Genomic DNA, 25,743 nt, shown 5'->3' on the forward strand with positions numbered 1-25,743 from the left:
TGAACTCTAAATTGCCACCAGAAATAATCTGATTTCCTTCTGATTTACCCTCTTAGCATTTCCCCACTACAGTTTGAGTTTTTATGGAACAAGTTTTGTTAGACACCTGCTTGCTCAGCCATCCTTAGCACTATTATAAGGTATAAACCTATACACCTGTTAGCCATTTGGATTGAGGGTTAGGGGGACAGAAGAATTTGCCCTTCTACAATGGCTTTAACCAACACACTGGGGTCTCACAAAGGTGTGCTGTGGATAAATTCATCTACCTTGGCAGGATACTTTCATAGAGATAATGAGGCTGACATAGGCATTGCCAAAACTAGCTTACCATTTGGGAAGCTTCAAAAAATGTGTTCAAGAGAAGAGGTATTAGGCTGCCTAAGTGAAGGTCTACAGAGCCACTATCCTGATCTTATTGTTGTATGTCTGGGAAACCCAGACAATCTATCAGTGCCATGCCAGAAAATTGAATTGCTTCCATTTGAATTGTCTCAGGAAGATTCTGAAGATTACCTGGCAAGATAAGGCACTGGATACTCCTTTATGAGCTGAACTGGCAAGCATTCAAACTCTATTGCTGAGTGCAACTCTGATGGGTTGATCATATTGTTTGAATGGCAAATGTACATTTGCTTAAAAGACTATTTTATGGAGAATTTACACAAGGCAGGTGCTCCCATGGGGGTCAGAAGAAGTGATACCAGGACATTTTCAAGATCTCTCTAAAGAACTTTGATATTGATTTGAGACATAGGAGACCCTGGCACAGTATCATCCAGCATGTCATGGCCACAACAAAGAAGGTGCTAAGCAAAGTGGAATTGCAGTAGCTCAAAAGGAATGTGAGATGTACAAATTTATTCATTCATTTATTTATTTGCTGAGGCAATTGGGGTTAAGTGACTTGCTCAGGGTCACACAGCTAAGAAGTGTTAAGTGTCTCAGACCAGATTTGAACTCGGGTCCTCCTGATGCTCTACCACTGCACCCCCTAGCTGCCCCAGATATAGAAATTTAGAGACATCCCCAATGCATGTTCATATGGAATCTTCCAAGCTCATATTAATATGATAGGCCAGAAATGGATAGATTGTACATTGATCTCAACATTGCAATGCCATTTAGGTCCTTTTCTAGCACAAAGGACAGGCAAGGTTTCCAGAAGGTGGTGTCTTCCATAAGTCATATCACTGTAATGAGAAAGAAGCTTTCTTTTATTAAAAAGGCTAGATCCCCTTGATTCAATATTGACTTACCTCCTTAAAAGAGATGCTGACTTTCTGTAACATTTAAATGTAGAAAAAAGTGTTGCATTCAATTTTTAAGAGGAAGAGCTGAACACAACTGGTAACTCTAGCACCTCATCTGACTAGAATGGAAATGATAGACAAGACTTTAACACAAGCCTTCTGAGTTCCCTTCTTTTTGACTAGACTTTCCTTGGGAAATCCAACTTTCTTTCTCGAATTGAGGGATACGCAGGCAATAGCATTTTGGTTCTTTTCTAAAATTGTCTTTTGTCTTTGGTGGTTTCCTAAGATCCTTCTTGGCTATGTTTTTTCTTTTTATGTCTTTATCTTATAGGCTCCTTGAGGTCAGTACATAGAAGAATATCTGCCACATAGTAGGTCCTTAATAAGTGTTCACTGAGATGGTTAGAAGAGCCAAAGGGGCTTCTCTAAGTGTCTTTCCATTTTTTGCTTGCTCTACTTGGAAGATAGAAAAGTAAAAGCTTTGGGGCTCTGTTCTCTCTGCTTTGCATCTCCTGGAGAACAGAGCATTTTTATTTATTTTTTTTTTTGCTAAGACTATTCCTGTAGATGGGAAGTAGTGTGAACAATACTCTTTTTCTTTCTTTGCAGGGACCTGGAAAATCCACATGGACTAATATCAAAATAGGATCCACTGCACCTAAGACTGGTAATCCATTGTCATCTTCCTTTTCTAAGTAATTTTATGTTTCATATTTTAGGGTTATTGCTAAGGATTCTGATTTCATCATGTAGAATTCATTTTGATGTATTTTTATGTTTAGATAGGGCTAGGAATTTCCCTTGATAGTTGATGTATTTGAGAGTTTCCTACTAAAAAATCTCTCTCATATCCTCAAGAAAACAGTATTTCTCTAGTGACTTTCAGCTATGAAGCACTCTATTGACCATTTCTGAAAAAGATAATGCCTAAGGCACTGAATATATGCTAGGAAGCTGCTAGGTTCATTGGAGAGATTTGAGTAGGCACTTGAGATCTGGAGATGGGCTATGATGCTGAGCTATTGGAGAAAGCACTGCACAACTAAAGAAGGTGAAGTTCAACTTCAGCATATTCCATGATATTTTGGGATAATGAAGGACCAAGACAAAAACCCTAGGACTATTGGATAGAACAAGGTGTTTCCTGTGTGAATAATTCTTGATATTTTGTAATTATGATGCACAAAGAATCATCCTGACTAGCATCCACCCAGAGTTTATTTTGGGTACAAATATATTCACATTATAGTTTGTGCTTTCTGAGAGTGAGGTCTGTGAAGGTACTGGATGCTCCAGTGCTTGAATCCAGATAAATCTGGAAACTTAGGATGTATTGGGTACATTTAGATGCCTATTTGGGAAGATACCAAAGAATGGGAGCCATGGAGAAAAGGGTTTTACTGGTGGAAAGCAATCTTGCTGATTCATACTCGTCATCACCTATAGAAGTTCTTGGGGTGGGGATGGTATCTGATTGAATCAGGGCTTACATGTATAAGCTTTTCAAAACAAGCAAACAATCAGAGATTGTCCTTAATGAGAAAGGAAGAAGGGATAGAGTAGGAAAAGTATGTAATTTGAAGTCAGAGAGTTCTTAGATCCAGATATCTTGCTTTCCATCTTGGGGCATCAGTTTTTTCATCTGCACAATTAGAGTAGATCAGCATTCTTAATGCTCTTTTAAAAATTTGTGTTACTTTGGCAGTCTGGTGGATCCTTTCTCAAGATAATGTTATTAGATGTATAAAATAACATACATAGGATTACAAAGGCAACCAAATATATTTAAGTAGACTTTTCAAAATATTGAAAAAAAAAATTCACAGCTCAGTTTAGGAACTCCTTAAGTGAATTAAAGTGGATGATCTCTAGTCTTGTCTAGTTCTGACACTAAGATTTCATGATGTTGAGTGGGAAAAATATTTGCACTTGAGGAACTTTAGGTGTTTCAAGAGACAGAAATTATGGGAGGGCATTCTAGGAATAGAAAACAGTTTGTACAAAGAAATGAATCTGGGATATGGAAGCTTGTACTTGGGATAGAGCAGATAGGCAGGATCATTGAGTATATAAAGGAGATTAAAGTATTAGAAGCCTGGAAGCAGGCTGGAACTGATCAAGATGAGTTTTAAATGTTAAAGAGAGGAATTCATATCTTATCTGTCAGGTGAAGGAGCTTTTTAAGCAAGATAGTGACTGGGTTAGGTTTGTCCTTTAAGAACAGTAATTGGGCAACTCTGGGGAAAAAGGATCTAGAAGTATGATAGGACTAGCATCTTTCCTTTCACTCATTACATGGGAGGTTTTTCCTAAAACAAGACAAAGTTGCCTTTGAAAGATGATTGATTTCAGCTGGGCTGTGAAATAGAATAATCCTTTAAGATGATATCTTGGGAATGGTGAGATCAAGTGAAAGTTTTTGAGTATGGGGGCAATCTGGCTATGTTTGTAAAAAGAATCGAGGGGAAGAATGGATAAGAGGTTGATAATTCAGGAAATTGTCCTGATGATCAAACTGACATATTCCTAGGAGACAGAAAGTCATAATGCTAAGGGCACAAGTAGAAATGTTAATGTTTAAGTTGGCAAAAAAGTCTCTTCTTCCTCTGAGACTGAAACAAAGGAGGAAGGAGTAGGGAGATGATCTTGAAGTAATCAAAGTGTACAATTGGTGAGTAGAGGGATCTTATAGTAGATGGTTTGTTTATTTGTTTACATGTTTTATTTTCAGTGATATAAGAAGGTCCTCTCCTGAAAAGCTGAGGTAGGGGACTTAAAGGCAGAAGGGCAGTTTTGTAACTACCACTATTGCACAATGAGGGAAGAGTAAAAGGACTAGCATTTAGGTGAGATCATATAAGATAAATCTGTCATTAATTCAGTCAGTCCAATTGGATAATTTCTTCTCTCAGTGTTCAGTAGTATGGGGATAGGAACAGAGAAGTATTGTTGACAATACCAGGGCTGGAGTTTGGAGAGGAATGAATGGCCATAGGAAGGGCCTCAATGCTTGAACTGTATAAATGTAGATTCAGGATTTTGAAAGAGAGAAATGAGACCAGTACAGAGATGATGGCAAATTATGGTACAGGTTTAGAAGGGTGAGGTGTATGGAGATATGAAAGATTATAATTAAAGAAACATTCCAGAATTTGTGAAGCATTTGTGCGTAATTATTATGTGTGTGTGTGTGTGTGTGTGTGTGTGTGAGAGAGAGAGAGAGAGAGAGAGAGAGAGAGAGATTGATTCATTCATTCATAAGCACTCAGGACATTCATGAATTGGGAAATATAAACTGAATGATCTGCTTTTTGTAATTTCTTGTTTCAGGTGACTGAATTCCTCATACTGATATTCAAGGTGAAGACAAATTGTTGCTCCAATCTTCCCTTCCAGCTTTATCTCATATTTTTCCCCTTCATGAAATCTAAATTTCAAATTCCCTCTCATTTTTCTTTTCTTTTCTTTTTTTTTTTCTTCTTATTTATTTCTCTATCCATGGAATGGACTTGTCTCATCTGTCTACTCAAGTTCCTCAACTACCTAACTCTGGTATATCTACCTCCAGGAAGGCTTTCTTATCCTCAAATCAAACTGCTGTTTTCCCACATATTTGTCATAACACCTTACTTAGAGCTCTGCTTTGTACTTATCATATTTTGTCTTCTATAATAACCATTTGGAAAGTCATAAAATCATAGGATTTATGGCAGAAGGTTACCTCACTTACCTTCCTCACTGTAAGATTGTAACCTCCTAAGGGTCAGGATCCACATTATTTTCACCTTGGATTATTCAGAAAATTCTTATTATATACTGTTTAATAAAAGTTGAATTGAAAAGTTATCCTTCTAAACAATCATCTGTCACTTCATAGATGATTATATGTCATAGGATTTAGAGCCAGAAAGGGTCTTCATCTAGTCAAACTTCATTTTATAGATGATGAAATTAAGGACCAGAGAAGTTAAATGATTTGTTCACAATGGTATTGGCAGAATTGGAGTTCAAAGAAACCCAGAATGTTTTTAATAATATGCAATATCATTATAGTATATTAATACATAATAAATAAAGATTTTCTTTTCTTTTTAGTTGTCATTTAATCTAATTACAAGTGTTAGATTAAATGACAACTACAAAGAAATCAGTTTTTATGATGTGCCTGTTATGTTTTAAATAAGAATGCACTGGAAAATGATTAGCAATTAGTTCTCTGAAAATACATGAGAAAAGTTTAATGTGCATTATTAACATATACTCTGTCATTTTTCTAAGTCTAGACAAAATGCCATTAACAAAAAATCAAATCAAACCCTGATTTGTAGCATTTGTCAAGTTCTAAGGTATAAATACTTACATTGAAAAATTGAAAAGTGTCTCAAGGGTTGGTCTGAGCTGGCTCTACCACACCTTTGAATACACCTAAACAGTTCATGTTTCAACAACAAATATATATTGAGTCCCAGTATATATAAAGAACAAGATGATCTGTATAGATTCTATCTGTGTCATTCTCACTTTGCTCTGCTTTTTCTCTATTAAGCTGAGAGAATTCAAAGAGCTTACAACAAATATACTGACCTTTACCAAACAATAATTCCTGAGAAATCCGAACAACAGGGACTGGAAGTAAAAGCATATTTCATCTCTTATTAGATCTGCTCCAGTTTCTTAGTTGATGGGCTTATGCTAAGTCATGGCTGTACTATCTTGTGGAAGTAGTATTTGTATCTTACTGGATGAATTCTATACCTTATATATTAGCCAGTGTCTAATGACAGTGCTTCTAGTTGACATCACTAGAGAAGACACTAATTCAAGGAATTTACAATCTAACAGAGAGGAAGGTAAGCCAATATATATACATATATACTTTCTATCTGTCTATGTATCTACCTACCTACCTATTATTTGTTAATATCCATAACAAGGATGTCCAACTAAAAAAAAAACCATGATAATCCTATATTTCTATTTTTAAATCTGTCATATCTTACATTTTAAAAGTCAGTGTCTTAACTACAGATCCTCAATTAGTGAAAACTTCAGCATTTAAAAAGTATATTTCAAAAGTTTTACATTTCATATTAGTAACCCAAGGCTAACAAAATATTTTCATAGAATGAAAGATATGGAGGAATTGTGATCTGTACTGTTGGAAGGAGTAACTACACTTGTGAAATAATAGATTCTTCAAAGTTAATACCCATAGTTTAGATCAGGGCATTAATTTAGTAATTAAACTCACAAATAAAAATCTATCCTTAAATTCAATGAATGAATGAATTTTCCATTTTCTTCCTTTACTATGGAACCAATACATCTATGTTATATATCACAAATTGAGAGCTAGATGGTTCTTTTTTAAATTTCTTGACCCTTCTTTCTCCACTAAATGATTCTATCCTCAATGCAGTTTTCTCATAAAACACTCAGAAATTAACATTGAAACCAAAGATCAAAGTGATTGGTTTCAACTACACTGACAGTTTTAGAATCCATACATCCTGTACATTTCTTCTGTTATAAGTGAATCAAGACAGCAAGTGAAGAGAAAATCCTGAATCTCTTAGGAGTTCAAACCAATCCATAATTCTACCAGCTTCATTCTCAGTCCATTTTTATGTGAGCTAATTAAACTATTTCATATTAACCAGCATAATTTGAAATGATTCATATAAGTGGTCCTTCAGGGAAAGATAGCAGGCTTAAGACATTTAAATAATGTTTACTTTATCAAGGATATGATCCCTCAAAAACCATGATGATCTATTCATTTCATATTCAATGATTCTCATAAAGTAATAATATTCAGTGGAGGAAAAAAGGGCATCATACAGTGTGATAAACACATGCATGCCTTCATCATTTCACTGAAAGGAGTAATGTCCTTCCAGGAAAAAAAAAGAGATAGAATGTTTGGAGTCAAGATACATGGGATGGTGCAGAAAAACTAAATTTTATTCCTGAAAGTAATCCTCAGTCTTCTTGTGTTCTAAGAAAATAAGTCCCCATCTATTTTTAAGGTAAACTGTTTGTAAAAGATTCATTAAAACCATTCCCATCAACAATTCCAAAAGCCATTAGTGTTAAATATTTAAACTAATTTTTAAGAGCCAAAAGGGAGTATTTTCAATTTAATGCAGACATAAATACCACCTGACATGCCAGTTGCTTTCATTAGTTTGTTTCAGCTCTAGTGCTTCTAATGAAATTTAATTAAATTGATTTGGGTTCTTAAAGGTACAGTATGTATAAGGATGTCCTGTAGAAAAGTATTCTCTTTAAAACTTGAGGGCTGTGGATTTCAGAAACCAATTTACCTACCGTCAACCTTTTCTAATAAAGGAATAAAACCAAAAAAGACTTGACAAATTGGAAAGAAATCTAATGTAATTTGGTTGAAGGGAGCATGCCATGTTTAACTGCCAGGAGTTAATAGGTACCAATGGCACACTTAACACAAGCACAAAGAATTGATGTAATGCCAAATCACAGTCTCACTTCTGAAGCTGCAAAATAAAGGCCTTATTTTGACAGCCTTTAACAATATCTTCTCCTCCTACCACCTTATCCTCCATTAGAGCTGTGATCTTGAGTGGTAGAATAATTATTAATTAAGGTAAAATGTGAATTAGAAAAACCTACAATTTTCCCTATTATTGAAAAAAAATTACTTGTCTTTTTCTGATGTTCTAAAAATTATTTTTTATTGAGGGAGCTCTTCTGCCACACATGAAGTACAGACATTAAACCTTTCATGATTTAATTCTTTTATTAGCCATAAAATATTTTGGAGGCATTCGATTAAACATCTGTTTCTCAGCTCAATTATAAAAATTTCCTTTAGAATATAAGCTCCTTGAGAGCAAGAGTGTTATTGTTGTTTTAATCTCTATATCCTTAGCACAGTCTATTTAGTAATTAAGTGCTTAATAAATGCCTGTTAATTATCTGCAGATAACATGTATTTATAGTGCTATATAGGAGTGCATATCCTTTCACTGATATGAAATGTCACTAGTTTAAGCACAAGAAAAGGCAGAGAATGATGGAGAGTAGTTATGGAAGAATGGCAAAAAGAAAGCAAATCATACTATTCTTTGTTGGGTTTTCTTTCTCTCGAGGAAAATTTTCAAGATCATTCTGGAGACTGTGACAAACTGCAGACATGTCAAGAAAAATATGCATTGTCTTTTTTCCCCTTGTATAATCAGATCAGTATGTCATAGCATCCTTAAAGTACTGCTCACCCTCGTCTCCATTTTTTGACTGTCTCCTAAATTGTTGCAAAGAAGAAGAAATTGTAGACAGTCCTATAATCATGCTTCCTGCTAAGTTAAACTTCAGGGTTAATCACTTCAATCATAAATCTCTCTGTGTTAAAAGACTTAGATGGTAAATAGAAAAGGGGAGACATCATTTTAAGCTAGTGTAAGAAGAAAAAAACTTTTTATAAAAATTGAATTGCCAAATAATTTTCAAAGTACTATTTTGCAATTGTCAAAAAAGATGTAACATCATATATATTTTTCACTCTGAACATTTAGATGTAAATAAAAAATTTTGCAAATAAGAAAAAAAAGATCATCTTTTGAACAGAGCTATAGAATAGGATGCCAAAATACTATTTATAATTCTGCCAGGAGATGTTCACCTCTTACCAGTTGTGGGAAAGATCTCAGCATCATCTGACATAGTCAAAATGACAGGATAATCCTAAAATCTCTACTAGCTAGGATACAATAGCTACTGTCACTGACCTTGAAACATTGTAGACAGAAATTATTCAAATGATAAATATTTATAAAGTTATTATTCATTATTACATACCTTGTCCTTTGCGAAACACAAGAGATAACAAAACAGTTTCTAAAAGGCTTATATGCTTTTGGGAAAACAAGGGGAGAGATCAGAAAAGGGAGGTAAAATTGACTTAGAATTTTCCCTATATAATCTTCTTGTGGGGTGGGAAGAGATGGAAGGAGGCAGCTAGGTGGTGCCATAGTCCATAGAGTATTGGGTCTGAAGTCAGGAAGACTCACCTTCCTGAATTTGAATGCAGGCTCTGATAATTACTAGCTGTGTGACCCTATTTGCTTCAGTTTCCTTACCTATCAAATGACCTGGAGAAAGAAGTGGCAAACCACTTCAATACCTTTGCCAATAAAACTTCAAATAGAGTCACAAATAGTTGAATGTAAATGAAAGTGATTGAACAATAATAAAAGAGACAGAACAATTGGGATTGGCTGCCATAATTCTTATTATCCTTCTTCTTAAGCTCCTCTTTCAATACAGCAAATTTATGAGATATCCTGATAATAATTTACAAGAAAATATATTAACTTTTGGTGGGTGTTTCCATGTGGAATAAAGTTGACTGGCTGAGTCTGCAATCCTTTCTGTGACTTCCTCCTTGCTGGGTATTGAATCTACCAAGACCTTTCATATCTCTTCCCTATCAGTTTCTTTCTGAAGATTTAATCTGTTATACCCAATTTACTATAATATTTAACTCATCCGAAATCCCTTTCCCCCATTTGATGTGATTTAGATTGAAGGAAAAGTTATTATTATTCTAATAACTCAAAGCTCTAGTTAAGAACAGTTCTAACATCCATACACAGGTCTTTGAATTTTTGTCATTCGCTGTCTATGGCTTTATGTTTCTAGGATAAAGGAAACATAGATTTTTAAAAGAAACAAAATATATTATGGTTTCTATCATAACTTAAGTATGAAGAGGATAAGTTGGGAGAAAAGTAAAGCTTATTGGGAAATTAGTTCAGTCCTTATAGAGGTAAGTATAACCAATGGTTTCAGTTTGAATCCTCTGTTCCAAGATGGAACACAGGGCACAATGGCTCATCTCAAGTTTTCTTTTTGTCAGTTTCATCTGTGCCTCTAATCTTTCCATCTTGGCCTAATTCCTAGGTGGTTAAATATGGCTTCCTTGAGGCTGCTGCTGCAATCCTATCATACCCACTCTAACAGTTCTTTGGGTGTTGGCAAAGAATTGAGGGAATGCCCATTAGTTGGGGAATGGCTGAACAAGTTGTGGTATGTGATTGTAATGGAATATTATTATGCTATAATAATGATAAGCAAGATGATTTCAGGAAAAAACTGGAAAGACTTATGTCAACTGATACAAAGTGAAGTGAGCAGAACCAGGAGAACACTGTACACAGTAGCAGCTATATTGTACAATGAAAAACTGTGAGTGACTTAGTTCGTCTCAACAATGGAATCATCCAAGACAATTCCAAAAGTCTCATTATGAAAAAAGCCATTCACTTCCAGAGAAAAATTGATGAACTGTGAATACAAACCAAACCACTATTTTTCACTTTCTTTTTTTGTTTTATTTTTGAGTTTTCTTGCAAAAAAATTGACTAATAGGGAGATGTTTTACGTGGCTGTACATGCGTAACCTGTATCATCATATTGCTTACCATCAGAGGGAAGGATAGAATTTAGCACTCAATACTTTAAAAAAAAAAAAAAAAAAATGTTAAAAATTGTTTTTGCATATAATTGGGGAAAAACAAATTATTATTTAAAACAAGAATACATGGAAGTCCCTCAAGTCTAAATTCCAATTCAAAAACAATCACATATCTCTCTTAAGACTGAGTAGGAGTGCTTATCCTTCTGAATAACAAATCCCATTATGCAGTCAGCTATCAAACTCCTGTTGCACACACATTTTTTTTAATCCATAAATTTATAACATTTTGCCACTTTTATTATTCACTCAGCCTCTCTGTTGTTGTTCTCAGATCATTGGCTTTGATCTAATTTTCATTGATGCTTTCTTGTAGGTCCCCTGACTTCCAAAATAAACTCCCAGTAAAAGAAGGCAAACTCAATACTTCATTCTAAATTTCTAGGCCAACCTCATAAGCATGTGCAATATCTCCAAAAGAAAAGGAGAAAGGAATAAGAATTTATATGACACCTAATAAATGCCAGGTATTAAATGCTTTACAGATATCTCATTTCAGCCTCACTGAACTTTACTTTACATGAAGAAACTGAGGCAAACAGGTTATTGACTTGCTAAAGGTCATACAGTTAAGTGTTTGAAGCCATATTTGAATTCAAGTCTTTCTAACTCTAAGCACATGCATTATTAACTAAGCCACTAGTTACTAGCTATTCACATGTAAATATTTTTTGAAAAATGTTGACTCCATCTTTTGTTGTGATTTAGAGTACTCATGCTTGGAAGCTGTTTTTTTTCTCTTTTGGCAGATAACCCAAAAGAATCATGATGATCTTTGTTATGTCTATCATCATTTTAATGAAGAGGCAAGAATCGCCCCCCCCCCCAAAAAAAAATTCTGTTTTTTTTTTTTAATTTGACAGCTCTATTTAATGTAAAACACAGATATTTCTTGGTAAGATCTGCACAATCATATCTTCTCTACTGGAAAATGATTTCTTCTTTCTTAATATTTCCAAAGTCCATTCTCCTGATTTAGCCTCACATGTTCCACTTAAAAGGATTTCTGTACATGTTTTTATTGGGGTGACTATGTGTTCCTTGAAAGCAGGAACCATGCCATTTTAAAGCTTTTTTTATTCTCAGAACCTAGGATAATGACTTGAACATAATAAGTACTCAATAAATGTATTTGTTGAATTAAGATGAAAGTCAAGCAATTTTTTTTCTTGGAGAAAACAAAAAAAATTCATCAAATATTGCAACACTGGGAGAATTTAATGCAGCCCTAATTTGCACTAGATTATAATACTGTCTAAAGCAAAGTTTTATTCTCAGCTGTCTTTTCAGATAGAAGAGCAATAGAAGTACTAACATTCATGTATTCTTTCACTATTTTTACAGTCACAGTTTTCTCTGCAATTGAAAAGTCATAGTTGTTTTTCTTTCAGTTACATTTCCTTAAAATATACACAAGCTAAAATTTAAACAGACCAGTATCTCACATCATCCAAGGTGCTTTGTAAACACTAAAGAAATAACTGGATGGAATTTTGAGAATGAGGATAAATATCTTTGAGAGCCAGCAAAGAGCAATTTTAATTTGACTGCCACGTGACCATCTGGGGTCAAAGGATGAATGTCTCTGTTCATACTTTATTTTTATTAATTATTTATCAATGGTGGAGTTGGGCTTGGTTCTGTTAGGCAGACACAGAATAACACATTTTTTGGCCTCCAGGAATTGTGATGCAAATGAGATGGGCCAAAGTAAGCCTCATTATTGTCAAAATCCTTCCTTCTAGCATGTGACAAAATTTAACACTGTACAATAAGAAAAGAAATAAGGGAAATGACATAATAAACAGAAAAGATGATCCCAGAGGAAAAGGGGTGCATCCATCTGTGTGCTGTTGAAAGAGAAAGAGAAAAACATCTGAATAATGTAGGAAAAGCTGGCACTAAGGAAACACCAGAAATTGGAATTTTTCAGGTGCTAGATCTCCTGCTGGCTCAAGCCCTGCTGGCAAGTTAAATGGTGCAGTCGTTTTGAGTTCACACCACATATGACATAGTCTTTAGTAGACTATGAAGGGTCTCTGAATTAAGTCAGGTTTCATCAAACAGATATAAAACCAGGCACTTCCTATTTGCCAACATGCTGTCTCAACGCTAATAGGAGAAAACAAAATATGGGAACATATCAGATTTTTCTGGATATTGCTTCTGTCCCTTCCCTTTCTGGTTTGTTTTGGAAATCCTTTTTATGTGTTAATTTGTATATAGCTTGAATAGCCTATACTTCCTATTTTTTTCTTTCCAAAGCAATTCAACAGTACAAAATCAGTGAGAAAAGCAGATGGAAGTAGGCTTCAAAATTAATACAATTGTATTTCTTGAAGAAGCATTTTAAAGTTGCTGAATAACTTATGGGGACTTCATGAAAATATTAATTTAGATGAATAACCATGTGATTAAAGATAAGTATTTTTGACTTAGATCTTTGATTACTTCTATCACCATAAACAGATAATTTATTATAGTGATATGTTCAGGTCAAGATTTCGGTTGACAAGATTATTAGATTGGTAGATTAGAGAAAATATCTATAATACATCAGAATTTCAACAAGGCATCTGATCCATTTTCTCATGAGATTCTTGGGGACATGAAGGAAAAGTACAGAGTAAATGATATAATAGTTGGAAGATTTCAAAGTTAACTGAAAAGTCAAAGCACAGAATATTGTTTAACTGATGGTATCTTGGGAGAAAGAAACATATGCTTTTTCCTCTCAGATTTTACATGCCAGTATTTGGCCCTACTCTAATTATTTCTTGGGACCAAAAATTAGAAAGAACTTAAATATCTCCTAGTTCGGAGATTCTTAACTTTGGGTCTATGAAATTGTCTTTTTTTAAATGCTTTAATAACTGCATTTGAATATTTTCTGGAAATTTGTGTAATTAGTTTCCCTCATAATGCCATATTTTCCCTTTTATGCATTTACAAACATCCACAGACCTTGGTTTTCTGCTAATGGAGTCCATACCACAAAGATATTTAAGAATGTCCATATCCACCATCTCATCTTACATATTAGAAATTAGAAGCACAGAAAGAAGCAACATGCTAATAACATTAGTAATATAGGTAATAATAAAACCAGAATTTTAACTCAGGTTCTTGAATTTAAGATCCAGTGTTCTTCCACCTTTAGATCAAGGTTCTTAACTTTTTGTGTGTGCCAGGAACCCCTTTAGCAGCCTACAGATTCTTCAAAATATTTTTAAATACATAATGTAACACACAGGAATACAAAAGAAACAAATTAAATCAAAATAGAATTATCAAAATATTTTTTAAAATTCTTGGATCAAAGATAATTATTGGAAATCATTATTGATCACAAAATAGATAATTTTGATTATATTAAGTTAAAAAGTTTTGTACAAACAAAACTAATGCAGACAAGATTAGCAGGGAAGCAATAAACTGGGAACACATTTTTTTAACTCAAAAGTTCTGATAAAGGCCTCATTTCTAAAAATATAGAGAATTTACTTAAATTTATAAGAATTAAAACCATTCTCCAATTGATAAATGGTATGAACAGACAATTTTCAGAAACCATTTCTATTCATATGAAAAGGTACTCTAAATCACTATTGATCAGAAAATGCAAATTAAGACAACTGAAACACCACTACACACCTCTCAGATTGGCTAAAATGACAGGAAAAGATAATGTCGAATGTTAGAGGGGATGTGGGAAAACTGGGACACTGATGCATTGTTGGTGGAATTATAAACAGATCCAACCATTCTGGAGAGCAATTTGAAACTATGCCCAAAGAGTTACCAAACTGTGCATACTCTTTGATCCAGCAGTACTGGGATTACATCCTAAAGAGATCTGAAAGGAGGAAAAAGGACCCACATGTGCAAATGCTTGTGGCAGTCCTTTTTATAGGGGCAAGAAATTGGAAACTGAATGGATACTCATCAATTAGAGAATGACTGAATAAATTATGATATATGAATGTTATGGGATATTATTGTTTTGTAAGAAATGATCAGCAGGGTGATTTCAGAGAGGCCTGGAGAGATTTACACGAACTGATGTTAAGTGAAATGAGCAGAACCAGATCATTGTATAGGGCAACAACAAGACTACAATCATCAATTCTGATGAACATAGCTCTCTTCAACAATGAAATGATTCAGACCAGTTCCAATAATTTTGTGATGAAAAGAGCCATCTACACCCAGATAGAGGACTGTGGGAACTGACTGTGGTTCACAACATAGCATTTCCACTCTTTTTATTGTTGTTTGCTTGCATTTTATTTTCTTTCTAATTTTTTTTCCTGTTTGATTTATTTTTCTTGTGTAGCAAGATAATTACATAAATATGTATGCATATATTGTATTTAACATATATTATCACCATGTTTAACAAATATTGGATTACTTGTCATCTAGGGGAGGTGATGGGGAAAGGGGGGGAAATTGGAACATAAAGTTTTGCAGGAGTTAATGTTGACAAATTATCCATGCATATGTTTTGAAAATAAAAAACTTTAATTAAAAAAAAATCCCAAATACCTAGAAGGGCAGAAAAAAAATCATGAATCCTAGGTAAGAAACTTTTTCTCTGTATTGTTATTGACTATCATAATTGCTTATATTCAAGTTAGAATATCTTAACTTTCTTCAAACTTTCTTATTTCTAATGATAGTGATACCAATTTAGAAAAAAAATCACATTTATAAGTTTAGTCATCCTTGACCGTCATCTAAAAACAATGTTCAGATTCTTAATAAATGCATAAATATAGGTACACACATATTCATTTATCTTCTTTCCACTCACAATTCATACCTTCAAAAACTCTCACTTAAGAGTATTGTAATAACCTTCTAATTGTCTTCCCTGATCCTAATTTTTTTCTCAAAACCACCCCCATACAGCTGTCAAAATAATTTTTCTAAGGTACATATCTGATAATAATTAAAAAATCTTTAGTTATTCTCTGTCTTTAGAAGAAAATATAAACTATTTAGCTTAGTTTTCAAAGTCATCCATAAACTGATTTCTAATGGGAACATTTATATATTTCGACTTGACATTCTGACCAAACTATTCAACTGTTTCCTAATCACTCAATAAACATTAAGTCTCTACTATGTTCCAGGCATTGTGCTAAGCACAAATATCTCTATGAAGGAATGGTTTCTGAGAAATATGAAGAAAAAAGACTATCTCTATCTGCAAGGAGCCTTATAATCAAATGGAAGAAAACCGCATACATAAGAAAACAGGTAGAAAAGGTACTCGTTGAGGTGGGGATCATAGGAAAGTCCAAAGTTGTACACAGGATGAGAAATGAATAGATGGCTAGTCTGGACACCCTCCATAAATGGAGGATTCTGGGAGGACTGCTCTGCTCTCCCCTCTAATCAGAATGGTCTGGGGGAAATGATGAGGTATGAGTATCAGGGTTGATATGATCTTATAGGTTAATGAACCTGGGAGTATGAGAAGGAGAAATCTTAAGCTGTACAAACTTGTGGGAAACAAAATCAACATTCTATCACCTCCCTCTGGCATTTGCCCGGGTAATCTGCCATGTTTAGAATATATTTCTTATTCATTGTCACTTTTCAGAATCCCTTAAGGCATAGCTAAAGTGCTATCTCTTTCCAAAAGCCTTCTCCATCCCCCCTTGTTCATAACATTACAAATCTAGAGCTGAAATGAACCTCAGAGAGAAGGTAGTCCAACCATTTCCTTTAATACATGAAGAATCCAATTCCTTGGGAGAGGACTTGACTTTCCCTAGATAATGAACATCAGAGGCAACATTTGAATACAGGTTTCCAAGCCCAAGAATCAGTTTCTTTTCAGCCTTTCCCTCTTCAAATTACCTTATATTAAATTGATTTGTATACATGTTGTACCTTCCATTAACATAGAACTTCAGGAAGTCAGTAAAAGCCAGGTTCAAGTCTTGTTCTTAATATATATCAGTTAAGTGGCCATAGGTAACCCTCTCAATGCTCTATGTAACACTTTTAAGACCAGAAGATTTAAAACCTGATCAGTGCAGTGGCTAGTCATGACTGCAAAAGATTGATGCTAAAGTATCTTCTCCAATTCTTAGTAGAGAGGCAGAATAAGAATGCATTTACAAACACTCCAATGTATTTATTTGCTTTGCTTGACTAGTCTTATTTGTTATGAGGTAGGGCTTTTCTTTTGGGGGAGATGTGTGTTAAAATGTGTATATGAAGATAATGATGGGAATTGATAGTAATTTGAAAAAAGAAAAATTAAAGAGCATCTATAAAACATCAAATACAGATGAGAAGGAAGATATGAAAGGGTCAGAGTCAAGGAGGTCAGTATTGTCATTATCAAGTTAAATTTAATAAAAAATTTTTAAAAACCCAAGTCTCAGAAAAGAGATTCACAGTTTCACATATAATTTCTTTTTCTGTTATGCTTTCAGTGTGGGAATGCTCATATCTGTCGGTTTGTCAAGTTCATAATTTTAAAAGGAATTTTAAAATTCTAAGCTTATTTACTGTTAAATAGGTACTCATTTTTTTTTAAAGCAAGGTGAAGGAATCAAAATGTGGAATGAAAGAGATAATACTTGTAAGCATGTAAGAAACCATAACAAATTGAATTGGCTGCTACGGGAATATCTTACAGTAGCTACAGTAGTGGATTTAAGGTCATGGTTGTGAGACCATGAACATGTCCTATATACCTCTTTGAATCCAACCTCAGTTTCTACATCTGTTAAATCAGAATGTCTGTTGGTAGAGCCTATCTCAGAGGGTTATTATGAGACTTACATTAGATAATTGTATATAACGCTATTTGTAAACTTGAAAGTATATGACACCTAAAATTTCAGATAAGTTTTTGAAAACTATCTTTGCATGTATTTAGAAAAATAAAATACTATTTAAATGAACAAACTAATAAAAGAAAAAAAAAGAAAGATCATTTAATTAAAAATCAGATAACTGATAAACTGACAACCTTCTTTTCTTCCTGCTCCCATTGTCCCAAGTAAAGTAATATAGCATTCATGAATATTTATTTACTGACCTGAATATCTTCTATTCATTCATAGAGAATTTTGGACATAACAAGTTTAAATTTCTTACTCAGGTTGTTCTAGAACCAGGATTCTAGAATGAGATAATGTGTATTCCAATCCTGTCTTGGACACTTACCTGCTCTCTGAGACAAATAAAACACATGACTCTGTTTTTAGTTCTCTGAATGTTGATTTCTTTGTTCTGCATCATACATACATCCTTGTTCTCCTAGTAACTGGCAGCTCTTGGTTCAGTAGATAGAGTGCTGGATCTAGAGTCAGGAAGGCCTGAATTCAAATTCAGACTCAGATACTCAGTGGCTATGAGAGCAAGTCACTAAAATGCTGCCTCAGTTTCCTCAACTATAAAATGCAGATAATAACACCTGCCTCCCAAGGTTGTTGTGAGAACCAAATGAGATAACTGTAATCTTGCCTGGCACACAGTCAGTATTATATAAATATTTACTGTCTTATTTCCCTCTCATTCTAAATGGGAATAAGAATAATCACACTTATTCACTGGGTTGTCAAAAGGATCAGATGAGATAAGGGCTGTGAAGTGCTATATAAATATCAGTCATTATTTGTGCTCCTTCAAAGCTTTCTCTTTGCCTGACTTAGGTGTGGTGTTTCTGCAAGTTTGGGTAAAGAATGATTGGGAGAAGAATACCTATTAGGAAAAAAAGGCATAAAAGAAGCTTTGTGCTTTGCTACCTCACAATTGGATTTCCTTGAACTTTCTGACACATCCCAGTGGTGTTTATAACTTATTGGCCATAGTCACTTCATGTTTTAGAAGCTGTCATGTGCATTGATTTCCACTTTTGCACAATTGATTTTTGCTTCTGCACCCTTCTTGTTGCCTTTGTATGTGGATAGACATCATGACGTGAAGTGAGTGTCTAAGAATTGTCTCTAAGAGGTCAGGAGGACTCCTGAAGGAAAGATTTTATTTGTCAATAAAGTTATCAAATACTAAATGGCCAGATTGTTATGTGACGTAATTATAAAAGTTAATATTAATAAAGGTTAATCCTATTTAAGGCTTTCCATCTTGCATAGAAATTTAGTATTAAATAGGTATAAGTGCAAGTTATCACTATTATTATTTTAAAAAGACCTTTAAAATTTAAATCCCAAAGAAATTTGATTACAGATTGTGTTAGAATCTCATCCCAAAGGTTTTGTGCTCAGGAAAAGAAAAGTAAGACTTGTAGGTCTTCCCATAATTTACTGGTAAAGAATTGCCAACACTGAATATGGATTAGTAAGTACAATGTAGGCAATTTCTTTGATAAAAATGACATCTCCAAATTCAGGAGTTTAATTTATTTTCATATGGGATTTACTGCTTTTCCCTCACTATCTTCGATGCTCTGAAAGCAAGGTCTATTAATTCTCAAAATGTCAACATGCCAAAAGAAGTATGAAAGCATTTCTCCCTTTCCTTTCTAAAGTGATTACTACAAAGCTTCAAGATCCAGACCTAGACGCTCGACTATGCTGTATGTTTCCATTTAAAATGCTTCAAATTATCTTTATAGTTCTTTCAAATTCAACATTCTTTTCCTAGTGTTATTTTCTTGTCAATTGGATGGGAAAGATGTAACCAATCACTGGAGAGATTTTAAATATAAGGTCCTGATTTCAGGCTGGAAGAGCTACAGGACTAACAGCTGATTTATCAAGAATGGCCAGGCTCCTAAAATCTGCTGGAGTGAAAAACTGCAAGATAACTGTGCCCAATAACTTTGTAGAGTATGGTTCAGGAGACTTAGGGAAATCAGTCAGGCATCACTTTACCTATCCATAATTAATTATTGATTTCCTGTTTTGTGAGTGCAATGATGGCAAGATCTAATGCAATGAATAAAATAGCTATGAGAAAAGCGAGCACTGAGTGAGACAAGGCATGAAGGGCATGACTCCTGACTTTCTCGAGTTCATTATTCATTTGCTGAAAGTTCTATGCAACCAAATAGTCTATCTTCCCAAACAATAAAATGAAAGGCATTTAAAGATTAGTTTTACTTTCTATTTCTCTCATAAAAATGGTATCAGAAAATATACTGTCTCCATCCAAAGAAATATGACTTCATTCTTTTTAAAAGGTGGCAAGTATGTATATGGATTCATTGAGAAAATAACTCATTTTTGGAGATAGTAGGAGTACATAATCTTTTTTGAGCCTCACAGCAGGACACAGGATTGTTAAGTAAATACTGGCTATTATTTTATTATTATCATTACTCTGAAATTGTTACAGTTACCATTCCCATATTCAAGAAAGAGAAATTGAAGTTCAGAGGAGCTAATTGCCAGTATTTACTTAACAATTCGAAGTTAACAAAGTACTTTGTATACATCATTTCATTTTTATTTTCATGATAATCCTGTGAAGTTGGTGCTTCTATTGTTCCCATTTTATATATGAGGAAACTGAGATTCAGAGAAGAAGCTATTAAAACAGGTCTTCCTGACTACAGATTTCACCTTCTTTTAATATTTAACCATTCATGTCCAAAAATCATTATATTTCCTTTCAAATGCTTCCATCTTTCAAACTGCTCCCACTTCTTTCTATGTTTATTCCATGTTACTCTCTTTCATGAACTCTATATTCACACCAAACTGGCCTTACTGCTATTTCCCAAATATGGCATGGTATTGCTCTCATATATGTCTTTTCACAGGCTGTAAGCCCTATGAAAGTGAGAAGGTTATTTCCTTATTACCACTGCATTTTAGAACCATGGCTTCTTGAAAGCTCTGCTCAGGTGCCATTTCACTGGAGATTTTTCTGAAACCTTCCCAGATGTCTAGTGCTCTTTTATTCCAATTACTGTATATTTTGAATGAAAAGGTTAATTGGTGGAGACTGAATACTCAGTTTCCTTGAGAAGAATGAGGATGTCTTCTGAATATTTTTTCACCTATTTACACTTCTTTGAGGATGAACAATTAAGCCTCCATGTTTGGAAACAAGTTGGTTACCTTATTGTAATCCTTATAGTTAGGATCCACTCCTTATAGTTAGGCTCATAATGAGGAGGTGATCTGGCTGTGGAACTTTTTTTTTTTTCCCAGAGAAATCTGAGTATACAATAGAACCCAGAGCCCAAAGTGTAGAGGAAGGGGAAAAAAGCACTTATATAACTTCTACCAGGAGATACTAATTGAAATGTTGGGGTAGAGGCACATAGTTACTGCAAGTGACCTCACCCATTTGACTTAAGAAATGTCCTGTCCTACGTGGGGAAAATGGAGCCACATGATTCAGCTTCATGGACAGAGAAATAGATTTTTCTTGAACACCGGTTCCTGAAATTTCACCCTCATTTAGGAATATCAAGATTTTCTGAAGCCTCAGACTTCCACGGGAATGTCAAGATTTACTGGACTGAATCAGATTAAAAATCAACAGAACTAGAAGGGATCTTAGAAGTCATCTAATCTAACCTGCTTAATTTTACAAATGAGAAAACTGAAGCTCATAAAAGTTATGATTTTCTTAAGGTCTTACAGATATTAAATGGGAAAAATGAAATTTGAACTTAGACCCAATGATTTGAAATTCATATCAAGTACATGATTCTAGAGCTAGAAAATAAGTAAGTGATTGAACCATGATATAGAATAAGTCTTCTTAAAATTTTTTCATTTGCAACCCCTTTTTGCCTGAAAATTTTTTTACATGACCAGGTATATAAGTAATCAAACAGGCATATAAATCAAACATTTACTGATATTAAATCATAATTTTGTAACTCCCACATTCAGTTATGCAACCTCATATGGGGATAGTTTAAGAAACTTTGACAAAAAGTAACAAAGTGTTAAGGACCATGCCTAGGTGAAGGGACAGGTCAATTCTCTGAGAGTCTCCACAGCTGTGAATCATAAACTTGAAGGAGTTGCAAAGCAGCCTTCCCAGATGTTCTTTGTGGATTGGGAATGAAATAAATTGGAGGCAAGAGGAGAGAAGTCAGAGAATACAATTGCCTCTCAATCTCCTTGTGTCATTATCAACCTCTCACATAAAGAGATTCCTTCCTATAGGTCTGAGTTAGACCTCCAGCAGCCACTGACAGGTAGCTCTAGTATCACAACAAAAAAGATTGGACTTTATTTTCCATTGTTACCATGAGTAACTTGGATGATATAGGTTCAATATGGGAAGAAGAATGAAATTGTCTCTAATAATTAATTTCCCTTACTCTTCAAGTAGTCACCTATTTGAATATATAATTTGTATTTCAGTACAAAAACATTTTTAATATAAAGTACTGAATACAGTCATTGTGATGTGATTTTGGACAACTGGTACCAAATCATGGTCAAATATTTTTATTCAATTATAAAGACACTCATATTCTAGATGGTTACCTTGTAAATAAAACATTGTAAGAAATGCAGAATACTGAAATTTCAAAATTAAGAAGTGTGTTCATGAAGAATTATTCAATTAGCCCAGTATATATATATAAGTGTATATATAGCATGGTATATGAAGAACATATGCCATGAAGTGGCAAATATACTTGGCACTAAGGGAAACCTTTCAGTTTTCTATATCATTAAATCAAAGATGACTTCTAAGAACCCAGTCTTCACAGGCAATATTATAAAAAAGGAAGGTAGAAGTTTAATGAATAAATAAATCAGAATGATGTTATGGTAAGAGAAATATTGTGGAGTGAGATGGGGGAAGTAAAAGCTAATTTTATCAGAAAACCTAATATCTTTCCTCAAAAATGTCTCTATTCACATTTCTAACTATCCACCAATCTTTTTTTTTTTTTAAAGCTTTGTTAAAACCATGTTTGTTAATTTCTCTTATCAGTATAGGGTACAAAGTTTATCTTTGCATTATCATCTCTGTTTGTTAGAAATTCTATAAATTCAAAGAAGGTGTGGATCTTCATTAATAGAAGAAATTTTCCTGCAGCAATTCTACTCTCAAAAAAAGAAAGGAAAAAAAAGAATGACAAAATAAGAGAATTTTTTAAAAATTGAGTAACTAATGTGGATGTGTATGAGAATTAAATATGTAATTTCATTGATATAACAAAATGCCAGATGAGAAAATACCTTCTACCAGTGTATGGTCTTAGAGAGTTGCCTAAAACACCAAGTATTTAAATGAGTTACTAGAGTTACCAAGCTAGGGAAAATGAATCCAGGACTTCCTGACTCCAAGACCAGCTTTCTCCTAACTAAAGTGAGATATTTTTCAAATCAGCTATAAATGAGTCTTATCAATTTACTGAAGCAGAAAGGACATATATTTGGTAGTACCTTTCTAACAATTGAAGATGGCATGATGTGATGGATATAATACTGAACTGTAAACCAACAGATCTGAATCTCAGTCCCCCCCCCCTTCCCCCTTATCCTTTACCTACGTCAGTGTTCCTTATAGGAACAAGTTATTAAACTTATATGGGTCTCAGTTTTCTTATCTATTAAAGTAAAGGATGAGTTATCTCATTGATCCTAGCATATACTAAGTACTTAATAAATGCTAATTAAGTAAATAATTAATTGACACTTTTAGAGTAGCAACCTGAAGAATTTGCCATCAAATTTGAGAATGATTATAATCTTTAAAATTCAAAAGGTCAGTAAGAGGGAGGGGAGAAAGATATTACTTTATGAAGCATAGGTGTTAAATAGATTACATTAACTAAATAGAATTCTGGAGTGTGAAATATTGAGGAGTGGAGACTAATTTGTGTCAGTACTCCTACATCCAAAGCCCCCAAGAAAAATAAAAATTGGTCTTGAGTTATGGAAAATCTCCAAAAGGATTTTGAAAATCAACTAAAAAAGATAGCAGAGAAATTAAGAAAAGAATTGAGTGGTACAAAAGGAAATATAAAAAGCTAATGAATGAGGAGAATGCCTTAAAAAGCAAAATTAACCAAATAGGAAAGGAGATCCAAAAGCTCACTGAGGAAAATAATTCCTTAAAAATTAGAATTGAGCAAATGGAAGGTAATGAAATTATGAGAAATTAAGATACAATAAAGCAAAACCAAAAAAGAATGAAAAAATTGAAAAAAAAAAAAAACATGAAATATCTCATTGGAAAAAACAACTCTCCTAGAAAATAGATCCAGGATAGATAATTTTAAAATTATTAGTCTACCTGAAAGTCATGATAAAAAAAAAAGAACCTAGACATCATCTTTCAAGAAATTATCAAGGAAAACGGTCCTGATATTCTAGAACCAGAGGGGAAAAATAGAAATTGAAAGAATCCACTGATCATTTCCCAAAATGAAAACTCCCAGATTATAGCCATATTCTGAAACTTCCAGGTCAAGGAGAAAATACTGTAAATATTCAGAAATAAACAATTCCCATGTAGTAGAGCCACAGTCAGGATAACACAAGATTGTGGAAGCTACATTAAAGTACTGGAAGACTTTGGAATATGATATTCTGGAGAATAATAAAGCTGGGATTACAACCAAGAATCACCTGCCCTGCAAAACCACATATAATCCTTCAGGGGAAAAAATGGAAATTTATTATATACATTTTACAATGGAGATTTATAAAATAAGGGATTTTTAAGCATTTGTGATGAAAAGACAGAGCTGAATAGAAAATCAAAACTGGAACTCAGGAAAAGCATCAGGAGATAATCAGGAAAATGCTATTATAAGGGACTTAATTAGGTTTATTTCTTTACATTCCTACATGAGAAGATGATACTTATAACTCATTAGAACTTTCTCATTATTACAGCAATTAGAAGGAATATATATAGACATAAGGCACAGGTGGGAGTTGAGTATAAAAGGATATCTTTTAATTATTATTATAGCTTTTTATTTACAAGTTATATGCATGGGTAATTTTACAGCATTGACAATTGCCAAACCTTTTGTTCCAATTTTTCCCCTCCTCCCCACCCCCTCCCCCAGATGGCAGGTTGACCAATACATGTTAAATATGTTAAAATATAAATTAAATACAAAATAAGTATACATGTCCAAACAGTAGGATAATATCTTTTAAAAAACGAAACTAAGGGATGAGAGAGGAATGTATTGGGAGAAAGGGAAAGGGAGATGTGGAATGGTATAAATTATCTGCCATAAAACTTGCAAGAAAAAGCTTTTACAGTGGAGAGAAAAGGAAGAGAAGAGGCTAAGTGAGTGAACCTTATTTTCATCAGAATTGGTCCAAAAAGGGATTATCCTGCATTAAAGTAGGAGGGGGAAACTGGAAGGAAGGAATATGGAAACTTCTCTCTCCCTCTCTCCCTCTCCCCTTTATTTTTCTTGATTATTTTTTTAATTTAGGAAAGGAGATCTATATTTTTTTCCATAATATGATTTTTGGAAATATTTTGTATAATTTCACATGTGGTTTCTTAATGGGAGTTGGTTGTGGGGAGAAGGAAGAGAATCTGGAACTCATAAATTTTTAAAAACAAATGTACAAAAATTTGTTTTAAATGTAACTAGGGAAAATATCAAATAAATAAAAATTAAAAAATAAAATGATGAAGTCTATTGTTCTGTGTTGTGATTTTAAAGGATCAATCTACTATCATGTAGAAAGCATGGCTATATGTTATAACATTCTATGCAAAGACTTTGGCTGTATCAAATTTATCAGATTCACATACTAATAATTAGCATTTGTCTATAGCACTTGAAGGCTTGCAAAGAGCTTACTTATATTGCCTCATTTGATCCTCACAACAATCCTATGAGGTAGAGCTTATTATTCCCATTTCAGGCTGAGAAAAGTTGAGTAATTTGCCCAGTTTCTATAGTGGGGAAATGTCTGAGGCAAGACTTGAAATCTGGTGCTATATATAAATGCTAATTATTAGTACTAAGGAAATGCCTTCAAATTTCAAAGTTCTTTAAGGAAACCGGGCCATTTTTTT

General features: G+C 33.7%; 1 protein-coding gene and 1 long non-coding RNA gene across 9 annotated transcripts in view; one reads left to right on the forward strand and one right to left on the reverse strand.

Moving 5' to 3' along the window:
• The window catches only part of LOC116421595, a 106,950-nt gene extending 102,272 nt beyond the window's left edge, over window positions 1–4,678 (forward strand). Inside the window, exons 5-6 of the long non-coding RNA XR_004232045.1 lie at window positions 1,866–1,923; window positions 4,587–4,678. This is a non-coding gene — a long non-coding RNA (uncharacterized LOC116421595). The remainder of the gene's footprint in view (window positions 1–1,865; window positions 1,924–4,586) is intronic.
• Window positions 1–25,743, reverse strand: part of CTNND2 (catenin delta 2) — a 1,100,293-nt gene that overhangs the window by 29,489 nt on the left and 1,045,061 nt on the right. The window lies entirely within an intron of this gene.

This window comes from Sarcophilus harrisii, chromosome 1, assembly GCF_902635505.1.
Source record: "Sarcophilus harrisii chromosome 1, mSarHar1.11, whole genome shotgun sequence".
Lineage (NCBI taxonomy): Eukaryota > Metazoa > Chordata > Mammalia > Dasyuromorphia > Dasyuridae > Sarcophilus > Sarcophilus harrisii.